The sequence below is a fragment of the Xiphophorus couchianus genome, chromosome 7 (assembly GCF_001444195.1).
Source record: "Xiphophorus couchianus chromosome 7, X_couchianus-1.0, whole genome shotgun sequence".
NCBI lineage: Eukaryota > Metazoa > Chordata > Actinopteri > Cyprinodontiformes > Poeciliidae > Xiphophorus > Xiphophorus couchianus.
In genome coordinates this window covers 9,334,977-9,348,101 of record NC_040234.1, presented here as the reverse complement: position 1 = coordinate 9,348,101, position 13,125 = coordinate 9,334,977, and positions in this window count along the sequence as shown.

Here is a 13,125-nt window from a genome sequence, read left to right as displayed (position 1 = left end):
ATTGAAAGATTGGCTTTCCATTACGTAAAACACGTGGTTTCTGCGCCGTCATATCTGTGATGCTCAGAAGAAAAGAACAAAAAAATATATAAATATACCACACACACACCGATACCCAAAACAGTTCCAGAATCGTCATAGATATGCCTCTATAATGTTCGTCTCAGAAGTAGTTGAACTTTATTCTGTATTCTGCTACTTCCTCAGGTTGTTGCACTTGCATGTGTCTAATCTTCAAAGTCATAGGTGCTAATGGACCCCTGTGGTGACGCATTACGTACAGGACTTTGCAGAATAGAATAGAATAGAAGTACTTTATTCATCCCAGCAGGGAAATTACTTCGCAGTTACAGCATAGAATTCATACACCCTAAAGTTCTTCCACAATGCTATGTAGTCACAGGCTCAAATGTTGGGACTTTATGTGATAGACCAACGAGAATAGTTCATAGTTATGAAAAGTATCCCTCAGTCATCAATGAAAATCGTTAAAGGGTTGGCACACATTTCTCTTCAGCCCCTGACTTTGCAGAATCACCCTTTCACGCAGTTAGAGCAGCAAAAGTTGATTTTGCAAAAGTCTATTAAAGGTGGAAAAAAATCCCCAAAGGACCTGCTGCAAGTCTTCTGGGGTTACATCGCCCACCCGCTCTTCAAATCTAGTGACTGAATTTTTAAGCAAAATAACTCAGAAAAATAAGATTGGCTGAAAAGTGGCTATATATAATTTTTCCAATTTGTATTTATAGGAATACACTTATGAATAAGCATGTTTTCTGCCATCTAGCTCTGAATTTAGCTCCTGCCGCCTTCCCATCAAAGCCATCTGCAGCTCCCCCAGAGCATAGGCCCAGCTGCTTCTTTGATTAATGTTCTCCTTGCTATATGTTGGAGTGGATGGTTAATGGTAGGTCTGCAGTTGTGCCCAACCCTTTCTATTTTCGGATGATTGATTGAAGTGTTCAAAGCCTGAGATATTGTGTTACCTAACCCAACTTTGACCTCCGTCACAACTTTATCCCCGACTTGTCCGATGCGTTCTTTGGTCTCCTTGATGCTGTTTGTTTTCTAGTTTTAGGAAGCAAGCTCCTGAAGCTTTTTACAGTGCAGCTATGTTTGTGTTTAGACTACATAAGATAAAGGTGGACCATGTTTACCGTCTGATAAGATGGGTGAATGCAAACAAGTGACACACTATTTGGATTTTTCTTGAAAATGTTGGAAAATCATGAAGGTTTTACTTTTCTTCCACTTCATTTGTGTTGGTACATCATTTGGAGTCCTGTTAAAAGTACAATGAAATTCTTCCTCACATGACGGAATCTGGAAAAGTTCAAATGTTCTGAATTTTTGCAAGACGTTGTAAAACAAGCTATCAAAAAAAATCAACAATAGGCTCTCAACAACATTTTAACTGTCTTTGTTTTGTTGCTTCTACCCATAGGAAAGAGAAACCGTCGGTGTTCCCCATGGTGTCTCTACCATCTAATTACTTTTCTCTAAGGAGTTAATGATTTTCCATCACAGTTGAAAGGAACATAAGCTACTGTTTTCCTCTGGTCTGATCTCAATAAGCAATGAACAAAAGTGTGTCTGTGTCTAAATGCATGTGCTTCGATTCTATCTGCATGGACTTGTGCAATTACAGGACATTTCTCAGAAATTGAAAGTGAAACAAAAACTACTGTTTTGCTTCCATAGGCTCAGAGTTATTTTAAATCTGTTTTGTTTGCGTGGTCTAATTCAAGAACCAGATTCTCATTCTGATCAAAATAAATGCGCTTTTTATAAAAACACCACAGAGTCATTGCGTTGCCATTGAAATACACTTTTAATCAGCCCTTCATGAGCGCTTCTAACCTTTCCAGTCTGATCAGCAGGAAAATGCAGCCCCTTCGATAAATTTAGTCAGAGTAACTCCCACTAGTTTTTGCTTCTGACTTTTTTTTTTTCCCACAGGTGTTTGGAAGAAGTAGAAACAAATAAACTGAACGCCTCAGTGAAAGGAGGCTTGTTCTGTTCAGTGTGCTGGTGTAGATGGAGGAAAAGAAAGACAAAAGATTGTTGTGAAGGTACAGCATGTGTTCCTCATGCACATCTTTAATAACTGAATTGCAAAACTGTTACCAGAGAATTTAGGACAAAGTGTCTTTTTCTTTTTTACATCTGTGTTTCAAATTTTGCCATTCAGACTGCCAGCCTTCAGTACCAAACCAGAAGGGGAAAAAAATGCTGAAAATAATTGTCACAGTGTGATGTGAGGTGGTGGTGAGGCAGACGCTTGGAGACCCAGGTAAGATGAATAATGGCGGTTTAATGATGAAATCCCAAATAACACAAATAATCCAATACCCCAGGCAGCACTGCTAAGCAGAAACTAGGGCTTACCACAGGTAGCGCTGGGTGAACGAATGGACGTCAAGACAGAGACAGAACGATGATACCAAATGAGACGAGGACCCGACAAGGAACAAGGTACACAGGTGGGGTTAAATACACAGGGAGTAATCAAGGAAACAAGACACAACAGGGAGCAATCAAAGGGTAAGACAGGACAACAAGGAGACTCAGACGCAGAAACTCAAAATAAATGCACAGAACATAACAATAATGGAATAAAAGACATGTTTAAAATGTAATTTCTTCCTTTTATGGGGATTTTCTGTAGAAATGTTTCTAATTTTTTTTTTTTTTTTTCAGATTTGCAAGCATACAGATCATAATATGTATTGCTTTGTTTAATTCTTTTCTAGGCTTATTTTATACAATCATTGCAAATAGCATACTTTGCTCATTTGAATTTTTGAGTTTTACATGTCTTGCCCTTTTCTAGGGTTTGTGGCTTATCTTTGTTTTTTATGCCATAGTGGCCTCTATTAACAGTAAATGGACAGGAAGCAGGGAGAACAGAGAAGGGGAAGACATGCAGTAAAGAGAAACAACGCCAGAACAACTGTGTTGAGGACTACGGCTTCTGCACTGCTCAACCGCCTAGCACCTGGATAAATCTTTGCTTTATCCAGATGGGATAAGGAATGTGTATAGGGAATGTGTGAAGTATATTTTTTGAGATTTGAGTTTTTTATGAAGAGATTTTTTGGATATGCAAGCCTTTGTTTTACAGTAAATAGGGAGGAAAGAGATGCAGAAATGGCCTTTGACCAGTAATGGAACCCAGGACAACCATGTAGGGGACTGCAGCCTCCTCACATGGTGTGCATGCTCTACCAGCTGAACCACCCAGCACAGAGGAATTTTTAAAACCTGGTTTTGTCCACTATAATGTGACATGCTTTGGGAAAGTCATTAATGACATGACTAAGTTTCTTAGTGCCAAGGACTGCTGCCTTCTTCTGCTTTTTGGGTTTATATGAAGCCTTTGGTTCTCTGGATTTAGCTGAACATCTCACTGATATTCAAGCAGTTAGATGGTTGCTAATTATCTCATAAGAAACCGAGACGATTCAGATGGCACGTTCTACCTCAGTCATATAACAATTACATAAGAAATGGTAAAAATGCCTGTACTTTCTTCTTGCCTTATCAAGTCCAGAGTATCCCAAATGCTATTCAGTCATTCACGTTCACAAGAAGGTTCCTCGAGGCTCTTTTCATGAAAAACCCAAAACCAACTCAGACAACCTAAGATCCTGCTTGACAATACACTATCACATTTTTTTTTTTAAGCGAAGTTGCTGTGATCTTGACTGGAATAAATAAATAAAAAGAATCAATGAATCTTTCATTTACATAAGGAGCATAAAAAGCAAGCTGAGTCTACTTCACTGAAGGATTTATGTTGGAAGACTTTTTGTTGTTATTTTTGTTGTTGTTGTTGAACCCACTTCCATGACCTATATAAATCTACATTAAGTCATTGTTCAACGCCTTAATAGCATCTCAAAAGCAACTTCTCATTATTCTCATTATTCACAAGACAACAGCTGCCACCCAAATACTCATATCCTTGGAAATGTCTTTACATTTTGTCACATAACGACCAAACGCTTCAATGTATTTTATTAAAATTGCATAAGATAGACACACCCAAACTAGCACATGATAGGAAATTGAAAGGGAAAATGCTTTTCAGAATCTTTACAAATTAATCGTATTCATGCCACCCGACTCAATATTATGCAGATACAGCTACAAATCTTTTGGAGCATGTCTCCTGGGGCCAGTAAAAAACATTCATATACTTCGATCCAAAACATTCTTTTATCTGCATCTGTAAGGTGGTTACCCTGGGAGGTGAACCTCTGTCGCAGTCTGAAATCTTTTACAACCCCAGCTGGGTTTTCAGATTGTTCCATTTACTGCCATTCGTTTCTACATCAACTCTGACTAACTTCTCTGTTGCTACCAAAAAAATAAATACGTAAAATCATTCCCACAGCATGACTCTGCCACCACCGAGCTTCACAGTGGAGATGGTGATCTCAGTTTTGTGTGCAGTATTAGTTTTACCCTATACAGACAACCTTGTATGTTTTCTACCCTACATGAGACAAAATGTGGAAAAGACTAAAGGGTTATGAATATTTTTGAGGTGTAGTGTATATGTAGTTCCTTAGATAAGGAGTATGGAATAATTTTTTTAATAAATTAAGTTTTCATGGGGTCAAGTAGACTCAGAGGAATTAGCACAAGCCTAATGCTTGTGCACCGCAGGCTCCTGACTCCTTCTCCCTCTGCAGTCATCTTTCGTATTGATCCCCCACTGTAATGTAAAGCATCATCGCACCCTGGAGGATATCATCTGACAGTTGTGTCAGGGATCATTAGAATACTACTTTTTGATTGCGTAGCCCTGCAGTCTGCAGAAAGCGGCTCCTCCCTTGGGTGTTTTTAAAAGCTTGTTTTCTTGCGATGGAAATATTTTTTAAAATAACTTGATTTAAGATGCGTAAACACAAACGAACTGGTCTCAGTTTCGTGCACAGTTGCTGTGGTTTTATTGTAGACACGAACAGGTTCACAAATGGGGTGCGTGTGTGTGCGTTAAGGTGGCATGACCTAGTATTATCATTTGGAGTTTTGTGTGAAATATAATTATACAACATTTTTTTTATGCATGCACTTTTAATGGATGTGACGTAAGAGAAATAGGATCTATTACAAACACTGAGGAGCTTTTTTTTGTCTAAAACTTACATTTAACAGATAAAAAATGATAAAGACAGACTGCTAACAGACATATGATGTACCATTCCACTTAATAAAAATCGCCTCCAAATGATTTTAAGTATTAAAGATTTAGCACAAGTCATTAAAGGTTTGGGTTCTACAAAAATAATTTTAAAAAGCATTTTAATTATATACTTTTTATAATTCCATATATAAAGAGTTAGCTAGAAGTCGGCACTATTTTCTAGCTGCTGTGGATCTTTAACAGAAAGCGGCGATATCCTTCAGTTTGGCAATCCAATCCACACACCTTCAGATTCAGGACGACCTTGTACAAAACACTTAGTTCCACATTGTCCCAGATATCCTCAAACCATGTGGTGGTAGAAAAAAAAATAAAACACCCTCTTTACTTTTACGTTGTGACATGAAACACTGCATGGGTCTGTTTGAAAGTCATACAAATGAAAGTTAAAGACTGTCCCAAATACTAAAGTAATGGCTATATTTGTTTATGTTGGGCAGCCTGAATGAATCATGATGAGGACTATGATGATGATTTGTTCTCAGTTTTTGTCTTTCTTTGCACATGCCTCTTTCTGTAATAGGAATTTACTTTTAACCTGTCCTCCCTTTTGAAACTCGAAGAATTTTTTTTTGTTCTGAGTTTTAATCACTCTAGGAGCTGGAGTTCTGTTTTCAGGTTTCAGCAGCAGAATTTGACGCCCTTGTTTTGTTCTAAGAAGCAGACTGGGCTCACATGCCGGAGAGAATAACAGCTCCTTTTTCTCGAAAAGAGGAGTTAATTAAAGGTTAAACAGAAAATTTAAAAAGTAAAGTTCTAGTATGAAGACGGAAAGAACACAAAGTTAATACTTGCAGTATATTTGTCAGTGTGTTTGTGCAGGAAAAAAGGATACAGCCATACACAGAATCACCGGTGCAGGTGTGGCTGCTAGAGAAGGAAATGACAGAGAGCATAAAGTTAATGGCAGCAATAATTGCAAACAAGGCCAGTAAGGACGGCAGAGGCAAATAGCAGGGAGAGGAAACAGCTAGTATGCCCTTTAGAGTAGTAAAACATTTAGAGATGGCTATAAGCTTTGAAAAAGGATACTTTTTACTATGTTTTGAAGAATATTGTTTTTAATATTCATCTTACTTGTAGTGTCCTGAGATATAAATTTAAAAACTGTTTTTTTTTTTTTTTTTTTATCAAGATAAGGATTTAAATATTTGTGTTGCTATTCCACTCTCTTGAATCTTCTCTTTTTTTTTTACATAATTTAAAAACTAAAGAATAACTAAACAAAAGTGGGCAAACGAGTGAACAAACAAGACATGCAACTGCGACAAAAGCAAACAAATTCAACAATTTGGATTTTAATTACTCAACGTAAACCCCATAGGAGATTTTGAAAGTGCGGACAGTATTCAATTATGTACCTAATTCCTCTTAATTTATTATATAACCTCATGTCTGTTTTTGTCATGTGTCAAGAACTATCAAGCAATTCTCACATTCCAACAGCCAATCAGAGAAGGAGGCCGAGATGTGTTTGGCAGTGCTTGGAGAAAACATTCATAAGAGATGAACAGCTGCTGCGAGAGGTAAGTCATTAGCAAAGACTTTATTTAGACACACGCATGGACCCCCCCGCCCCTCCAAAACGCACACGCACACACACACACACACACACACACGCGCGCACACGCACACACACACACACACACACTAAGAGCTTCAAATGTGTGTTAATTCTCTAAGTTTTGTCCAGTGAATGCCCTGGAACAAGTTGTGCACCACTGCTGCTGTCCTTACACTGAGCTGAAGGGCCCTGAACTATTCTTTGTGCTTCAGCGAGTTCAAACTGCTTATTTTGCGTTATGCAACTTTCTAGTCACTATATGCATGTAACTGTTACTGCTGTTCATATGTAAGGTCATTAAGACCTACTTGCAGTTACTATAGATACCATCTGCCTATGTTTCATTATTTACTTTGCCTCATATTGCTGTGAGACAGCGTATGCGATGTTTAGACATCATCTCTAAAACCTCTCAAGAGCACCCACATTATGAATCTGAAGGTGAAAGACCAATGGGACAAATGGAGTGATCCCACACAAATAATAACTAGCTCCTCTTTAAAATCTATTGTGGCCAAGTGCAATCATTTCAGCGGAGTGATGAGGGCGGTGACACCGGCCCCAGTGAGGATTCAAGCGCATACTGCTGAATAGGTGGGCTAGCCCACATTTGGTGAGGAAACCGTCAGTGGTTGATGACCACCAAGGCCCGGTGACATGGCTGCATCTGCCCTGCAAAGCTGTTCATAACACTAAGATTTTATCCACATTTTTAAAAAACAACAACCGTGAATCATCAATGTACTTTATTAGGACAAATGTGATGAATGAACGCAACCTAGAAATTTCTTGACGGAATAACGAACTGTTAACAAAAACAAAAAAAAAACCCACCGAAAACCCGAAAAGCGTGAATTCAATAACTGTTTAGCCCCCTTTACTCTTCTAAGTAAAAGCTTCTGCATAGATAAAGTGGTGGAGAAGTTTAAAACAGGGATAAGGTCTAAAGACAATATCCTAAGCTTTGGACTATTATCCTAAGAAGAAAGCTATCATTGAAAGAAAACCATTATACGTCAAGTTTAAAACTAAGCACAAGCCATAATCAGACAGAAAATGTGAGAGAACACGCTCTGGTCTTTATGGTCCATGTTCAAAAGGCTACGTGTTTCAGAGAACAAATCTTCCAGATTTGAAAATAAATTTAAATCTAATCTGACTGAGTTGTGTACAACGTTGTTAGACATTAAGTATTCTCTCTTTCCTCCTTATGGTCATGTGTTCTCTTGTGTTGTTCTATCACATCAAATCTCAATAAAATGCGTTCAGCCTGTTGGGTGTAACATGGAAAATTGTAAATGTTTCAAGGGTGTGAACACTTTTTCAAGCATCTGTAATTTATTTATTTATTTATTTATTTATTTTTGTTGGGTTTAAGCCAGATGATCTGAAAAGTCTGCTTAGAGGTTTTTTTCCCCTCTGATCTTTGAATAAACTGGTGTTGGTTCAGTTCCCCGTGTGGTCTTTATTTCTTAAAACTCTTTTGTTTCATGAGACCTCTAAACATTTGAAATATTAGGATCAGCTTGGGATTATTTGCCAAGCTTTATTTGTCGTTTCAATTTGGGACAGGCATCCTTTGCTTTCAGAAAATGTGTTTTGATGTCCGTATTTGGAAACATCTGTCACAAAGACATGCGACTGAAAAGCACGAGATGGATTTTGGTTTCTGTCTGTAGTGAGGCGAGATATGCCAACTGTGTGTGCCCCCCCTTTCTCTCATGCATCGAGAAGGGTCAAGTTAGTCAGTGAATATGGAATGAGCAACAGATGCTGCAGTGGTCACTCTAACTTCAAGCACTGTTTGACCCTGAAACTGCCCCACCTTTGGCCTTTCTCCCCTACACACCCTCATCTAAAGTTCCTCTTCAAGGGATGCAGACACTCATGTCTCAATGTTGCAGATGGCCCAAAATAAAGTGCATGCTCAAATCTTGGCCTTTTATGATCATCTCTCTGGGAGTTTCCCCTGCAGTAAGAATTGGTATTATGAACAAGTTCACTTCCTGAGTGATAACACAACTTCTATTTTTAACCACAAAATGTGTTCTCCATTTATCAAATTGCTTGATATGGCTGCAACAGAACGCGTTCCCACATATAATAATGTCAGTAAAGTCAAAGTTTATTCTAACATACCTCTGTTGTGTAGCCATGCTAGTGAGTCGCTTCTGTTGTGGCAACTAGATGAGCAATTACTTCTTCTTTATTCTCCCTCCAGCCGCTGTTCAGCCAGTTATGTTCAATAAATTAGAATAAAAGACATTTGTCAAAGTAAAAGTAACAAAATGACTTTTTTTTTTTATTGGTCTGATGTAATAATCTAATTTTAAATGTGATGTTTTTGTTAGCTAAAAGCAGAAGCTTAGTATAATTATCAAAAAGAAAGATTTGAAAACATCTGTGTGTAGTTATTTTATGTAATGTGTTTCACTTAGTGATTGTGTTCCTGAACATTATAATAATATATAGTCAAATCTATTCAATCAGTCTAAATTGAAAGACGATGTTGTGCTCCAATCTGTCGTGATTCATCTCACAGATCAGTAGCAGATGCAAGAAGTAGATTGTCAACAATTGTTATGTTACCTGGCAAGAGCAAGACATTAAATGATTCGTATGTCCATCATTTAATGTCAATTGATCCTCAATAATTTCCAAAAAAAAAACAACTAAAATCCATTTACAGTGAGGGAATTATTTCTACTTTATTTTAAAACAAGACAATCATACAGATTCACAATAACCCAATCTCTGAAATCTCTAAGGTCCAGGTGTTTTTCTGATCCGATGCCTAAAGTATGTGATCTGACTCCTTTCGAAAGTAGTCAGATCACAGCTCTACGTTTAACTCCCTCTGCAAAATGACGCTCTATATCCTGCCTTTGCGGTTAAGTCCAGCCACATTAAGGAGGAAGCTCATTTCAGTCAATCACATCCGAGATCTTGTTCTTTAGGTCAGGATCTATATCTTTCTACCAAAGGACAAGAAGAACATCGATTATGTTCTGCTTGATTAAACAAGCAAATCATTTGAAACAGCAATGTAAAAGTTGCCCTGTATTTTTTTTTTAAATAAAGAGATAATTAATTGGGGAAAAAAAACGTTTACCTATTTCATCAAGCACTAAAGACGTCAATGAACAAAGATGATCAGGAGACCTGGCAACAAATCTATGGTTATATTTGGAGAAGGTAAGTCAAGCATGTCCCTGTACTCGGCTTTTACTCATGTTAATTTGTTATTCTCATAAACCATTCTGCTGTTATGTAACGGTGCTGTGGGCACTTTTTAACATGTAAAGTCTGCAGCTTCCATTATTTATGCCCTTTCAGAGCACAGATGTACGTGGGATGTCCGCCTTCCCTGGATTGTGTATGAAAATGGAGGAAACGTCCCGCATTCAGGGAAACAGAAATGTGCCAAACTGCCATCAAAAGTGCCACTTTCAGAGTTAAAGCCTGCTTACCGGTCACAGCATCCATTTTGCTGTAGCTCAACACCATTAATAGCATGGCAGGGCTTAGCGTCTTTCCTTTTCTCCTATCCACTGGAAACTGTGTTGACTTCAAAACATCTTTAGAAGTGGGTTTTACACTTTTGCCAGTTTAGTTTTATTCACAACTGTACAGGAGTTGGAGTTGTTTTCTTCTTTTTCTGACAGGCTTAAGACGTTACTGTGTTGCTGTCTTCACAGTACAATCACATGCATTGAAGTGGTACCCCCATGCCTTAGCACTGGTTCACTCTGTCTGAGTGGTACTGATACATTGCAGAAAAAAAAGGTGGAAAAATGAAAATGGAAAATTACCTCCAAAACCTTCAAATTCACCGTAACCTAGTAGCTGGCTAACATTAAGCTTCAGGAATGGGCCCTGCGCTGGAAAATCTATGGATTAAGTTTAATTTGAATCTAATTTTAAATGAACTCATACAATTCTGCGAAGATGGTTGGTCAAATATCCAACATACTGTATATATATAATAACCTGTATACTGTTCAGCCAGAGTGTTCAGTTCACCCCAACATGCCCATGATGAGTGACTACACTTATTGATATAACTCAATATTCTGTATTTTCAGGTAGAAAATACAGAAAATACTGTATAACAAAGAAAAAATATTCCTTTTTCTTTATATTTGCTTTTGTTTTTTTGTTTGTTTGTTTTGTTCTTCAGAAAAAAAAATTGAATAGATTATGCTCCAAAAAAGTAATGTGATCTGTTTTTATTACAAATGGTAGTTTGTTTGTTTTTTAAAAATCTGACACTTTCAGCAAATTTGCAACAACAAAGTAACTATGTTTGATTGCAGGTGCACAGTCTGTAATCCTAGCAAAGCTTGGAGCCGCTGTGAAGCAGCCACATCTAAACAGAGTTTTCCTCTGGGACCTGTTACCATAGTCACAACCATCACACAGATTAGAACCTGACCTTGGGGAGATGCGCAGCCTCTTCTTGCTGATCTTACTATGATTGGGAAACAGGGATAGACAGAAAAGCAAAAGAACATTTGCGACAATTAAGCAATTTGTTTTTCCCCAATAAGCAGAAACACAGTAACTACCCGACGCTGAATTTGTGCAAAAAAGAATGGCAAATTTGATAAATTTATCTTCATTGTCAGCTAATGATCAAAGTGGAGAGATTTTTAAACGAAAGCATTATAAAATAGATCGATATTTAACTTTATCAACAATAATTGTTCATGCAAATTCACACTCATTTATTTGTTACATGGAGTGTTTGGAGATCCTACTGTACTTCCCCAGTCCCAGAGAGCCCAGTGTTTCTCTGCACCTGTTCCCAGAAGAGAGCAATGGAAGATCCACCAGTGAGACTTCCTGGAACTGGCAGCGTCCCCTGCCGTAGTGAACTGGGCACGAAAACAAGCTCCATTAATGAGGTGCCTGCAGAGCCTGCAAATGTTTCAGGTAATGGTGGAAAGTTTTTTTGTTTTTTCCTAAGTCACTTAAAGTTGAATTTAAAAGGTTTTATGATTATAATGTCCAACTGGAAATCCATTAAAAAGCTGTGCAGTCAGTTAACTTCAAACTCTATATACTGTAAGTCCCTGGCTCTGATTGCAGAGGAGATTGCATTCTCCACATCAGACTTGTAGATTATATACATCATCTTGCTTCAAACGTTGAAGGACCTAAGTTTTTTCAAGTAGTAAAATGTCCTCTATCTCTTACTGTAAACAGCTTTACTATTGCATCTGTTGTCCAGGTGAACACTGAAGTATTTACACTCCTCCGCTCCTTCTCTCATGACGGAAATAGTGCTGAACCTAGCTCTGTTTCTCTATAGCCACTGATGACTGATGAGTGGGTTTTCTTTGATTCTGGAACAACACAGACTGTCTTAAATAAAACTGGAGCCTTCTTCCGGGTCAAGCTAAGGTTGAAGAGGTGCTACGGAATCCCACAGAACTGCTTTGCACACATGCCTTTAGGGATCTGTGGCTGACACCACGTCAACATGCAGCCTTCAATGCCTCCAGCTGCCTCTGCTCTTGACTTCTAGAAACAAGACAAGTGGGAGGAGGAGGCAAAAAGAGGAGCAGCATTTCCTGATTTGGTTGAAGACAAACGGGAGGTGAGGTGGGAGGTAAAACATTTCAGGTGTGACAGACAAACTGTGGATTAAAGGAAGATGTGTTTGGTAGGAAGAGGAGAAGGCTGAGTTTCTTCAGCTTCCAGTGACCACTCCTTCATAATTCTCTTCATTACAGGTTGCCTATAAACAAGGAGTTTATATTCCAAGCAGAGTAAAATAAGTTTGTGATGTGATTTTTCCAGAGGAGGCCTTGCTTTGGAGGTGTATAAATCTGTGACATTTGCATAAAACAAATCCAATGTCTTGTTTTCTCTCGTGGAGCAGCAACCTTCTTGAATAACCTTCAGAGATTGCAGAGAGTTTTGCCTTGAAAAGAAAACTGTTATTTGTGCTTTTTACTGTGTGATTTTGTAATGAATAAAGATGCACGTCATTCAAGACAAAAGTTATGCAAAGTCCCCAAAACATCAGCATCTCAACAAATCTTTTTCACCTGTAAGAAACAGGAATTGTGTTTTTCTTAATGTGACTCTTTGTATGTGTTTGGTCATTTTTGCCTCTTTAAACACACAAAAGACAACATTGGAGCTGAGATTTTGTTATTATGGTCATCCCATGGGAGCATGCTATATGTCATAAGAGCAACAATGTGCCACATTTCCAAACTGCATGTTTCTGTTTAGCCCCTGGCCACAAAATCATTGTGGATTTCTTTTATTTCATGGTAAATTACAGAAATACTAACCCTTCTGCATATAATTCATTCATGAGTTCTCTTTCTGT